Here is a 3,511-nt window from a genome sequence, read left to right as displayed (position 1 = left end):
GAGCTGAAACATGAGGAGCTGAAACATGAGGAGCTGAAACATGAGGAGCCGAAACATGAGGAGCCGAAACATGAGGAGCTGAAAGATGAGGAGCTGAAAGATGAGGAGCTGAAAGATGAGGAGCTGAAACATGAGGAGCTGAAACATGAGGAGCTGAAAGATGAGGAGCTGAAACATGAGGAGCTGAAACATGAGGAGCTGAAACATGAGGAGCTGAAACATGAGGACCTGAAACATGAGGAGCTGAAACATGAGGAGCTGAAACATGAGGAGCTGAAACATGAGGAGCTGAAACAGGAGGAGCCGAAACACGAGGAGCTGAAACATGAGGAGCTGAAACATGAGGACCTGAAACATGAGGAGCTGAAACATGAGGAGCTGAAACATGAGGAGCTGAAACATGAGGACCTGAAACATGAGGAGCTGAAACATGATGACCTGAAACATGAGGAGCTGAAACATGAGGAGCTGAAACATGAGGAGCTGAACATGAGGACCTGAAACATGAGAAGCTGAAACATGAGGAGCTGAAACATGAGGAGCTGAAACATGAGGAGCCGAAACATGAGGAGCCGAAACATGAGGAGCTGAAACATGAGGACCTGAAACATGAGGAGCTGAAACATGAGGAGCTGAAACATGAGGACCTGAAACATGAGGAGCTGAAACATGAGGAGCTGAAACATGAGGAGCTGAAACATGAGGAGCCGAAACATGAGGAGCTGAAACATGAGGAGCCGAAACATGAGGAGCTGAAACATGAGGAGCTGAAACATGAGGAGCTGAAACATGAGGAGCCGAAACATGAGGACCTGAAACATGAGGAGCTGAAACATGAGGACCTGAAACATGAGGAGCTGAAACATGAGGAGCTGAAACATGAGGAGCTGAAACATGAGGAGCTGAAACAGGAGGAGCTGAAACATGAGGAGCTGAAACATGAGGAGATGAAACATGAGGAGCTGAAACATGAGGAGCTGAAACATGAGGAGCCGAAACATGAGGAGCCGAAACACGAGGAGCTGAAACACGAGGAGCTGAAACACGAGGAGCTGAAACATGAGGACCTGAAACATGAGGAGCTGAAACATGAGGAGCTGAAACATGAGGAGCTGAAACACGAGGAGCTGAAACATGAGGAGCTGAAACATGAGGAGCTGAAAGATGAGGAGCCGAAACATGAGGAGCTGAAACATGAGGAGCTGAAACATGAGGAGCTGAAACATGAGGAGCTGAAACATGAGGACCTGAAACATGAGGAGCTGAAACATGAGGAGCTGAAACATGAGGAGCTGAAACATGAGAAGCTGAAACATGAGGAGCTGAAACATGAGGAGCTGAAACAGGAGGAGCCGAAACATGAGGAGCCGAAACATGAGGAGCTGAAACATGAGGACCTGAAACATGAGGAGCTGAAACATGAGGAGCTGAAACATGAGGAGCTGAAACATGAGGAGCTGAAACATGAGGAGCCGAAACATGAGGAGCTGAAACAGGAGGAGCCGAAACACGAGGAGCTGAAACATGAGGAGCTGAAACATGAGGAGCTGAAACATGAGGAGCCGAAACATGAGGACCTGAAACATGAGGAGCTGAAACATGAGGACCTGAAACATGAGGAGCTGAAACATGAGGAGCTGAAACATGAGGAGCTGAAACATGAGGAGCTGAAACAGGAGGAGCTGAAACATGAGGAGCTGAAACATGAGGAGCCGAAACATGAGGAGCTGAAACATGAGGAGCCGAAACATGAGGAGCCGAAACATGAGGAGCTGAAACACGAGGAGCTGAAACATGAGGAGCTGAAACACGAGGAGCTGAAACATGAGGAGCTGAAACATGAGGAGCTGAAACATGAGGAGCCGAAACATGAGGACCTGAAACACGAGGAGCTGAAACATGAGGAGCTGAAACATGAGGAGCCGAAACATGAGGAGCTGAAACATGAGGAGCTGAAACATGAGGACCTGAAACATGAGGAGCTGAAACATGAGGAGCTGAAACATGAGGAGCTGAAACACGAGGAGCCGAAACATGAGGAGCCGAAACATGAGGAGCCGAAACATGAGGAGCCGAAACATGAGGACCTGAAACATGAGGAGCTGAAACACGAGGAGCCGAAACATGAGGAGCCGAAACATGAGGAGCCGAAACATGAGGAGCCGAAACATGAGGACCTGAAACATGAGGAGCTGAAACACGAGGAGCTGAAACATGAGGAGCTGAAACATGAGGAGCTGAAACATGAGGAGCTGAAACAGGAGGAGCCGAAACATGAGGAGCCGAAACATGAGGAGCCGAAACATGAGGACCTGAAACATGAGGAGCTGAAACACGAGGAGCTGAAACATGAGGAGCTGAAACATGAGGAGCTGAAACACGAGGAGCCGAAACATGAGGAGAGTCTGAGAGGAAGACGCAGATCTGAGGACCAAACCATGAAAATTTCTCACATTTCCAACATCTCCTCCATCAGGACCTATACAGGCTGCTGTTGCCTAGCAACAAACCATTCCATTAACAGGCGGTATGAACTGCGAAGGCCGAGTTTCCATGGTAACAACGTCTCACCCACGTCGCGGCTGAGTTTTAGTTATTTTGTTGTTTAGAAACCTTCATCACTGATGATGATGATGATGATGATGATGATGATGATGATGATGATGATGATGATGATGATGATGATGATGATGATGATGATGATGATGATTATTTCTGGTCAGGTTGAGCTGTTTTTCTGTTCGTGGGCGTCTGTCGCCACCTTGTGGCCAAAGAGTTGAACTGCAAGTCTTCTACAGTTAAAAAATAACTTCATCCTTTTTTTTCTTTCTATCTATATATATATATATATTAACTTTATTTATTCCAATAAACAACAATACAATTGTTCCTTCATCTTTGATTCCACTGAGATAATGAAGCTGTTGCTAAAGGTCAGAGGTCACAGCATCATTTAGAACCTAGAAGCACAAATAAAATACATTTGTTCATGTTGCTGCATTTCCAGTTAACTAAACAGAAAAACAAAATATGTCATAAATGTTTTTAAAATCTTCCCTTTTCTTCCAGTTTTTTCAATATCTGCTGTTTAAAATGGAGGATTTTGTGCATAATCTGCCTTTAAAGCAGTTAAAATGGACATATCTTAAAATCTAAAAACATTCAGCCTCCTCATAAAAAATGTAGAAATGAGTGAACTAATTAAAAACAAAGAAAGCAGGAATGTTAATATTTCTCCAGTGCAAAGCATTAAAATCAGTCAAGGAATGAGGCTTTGATCTGCTCTCTGTTAATCATCATTAAATATCATCCATCAATAACACTGATCAGGGATTACTTTCATATTATTTAATCAATACATGAACATTTAGTAGAGACTCCAGATCATTTTCATTTTCAAAACAAAACTTGTAAAAACAAACAAAATGAGATAAATCAATACAAGAAATTAACTGAAAATATCTTTTAAAAAACGTCCATCTGAGTTTCAAAACCTTCGTCTGAGTGAATC

Source organism: Poeciliopsis prolifica, unplaced genomic scaffold (genome assembly GCF_027474105.1).
Source record: "Poeciliopsis prolifica strain line A6 unplaced genomic scaffold, Auburn_PproV2 SCAFFOLD149, whole genome shotgun sequence".
Taxonomy (NCBI): domain Eukaryota; kingdom Metazoa; phylum Chordata; class Actinopteri; order Cyprinodontiformes; family Poeciliidae; genus Poeciliopsis; species Poeciliopsis prolifica.
This window is presented reverse-complemented; position numbering follows the sequence as displayed.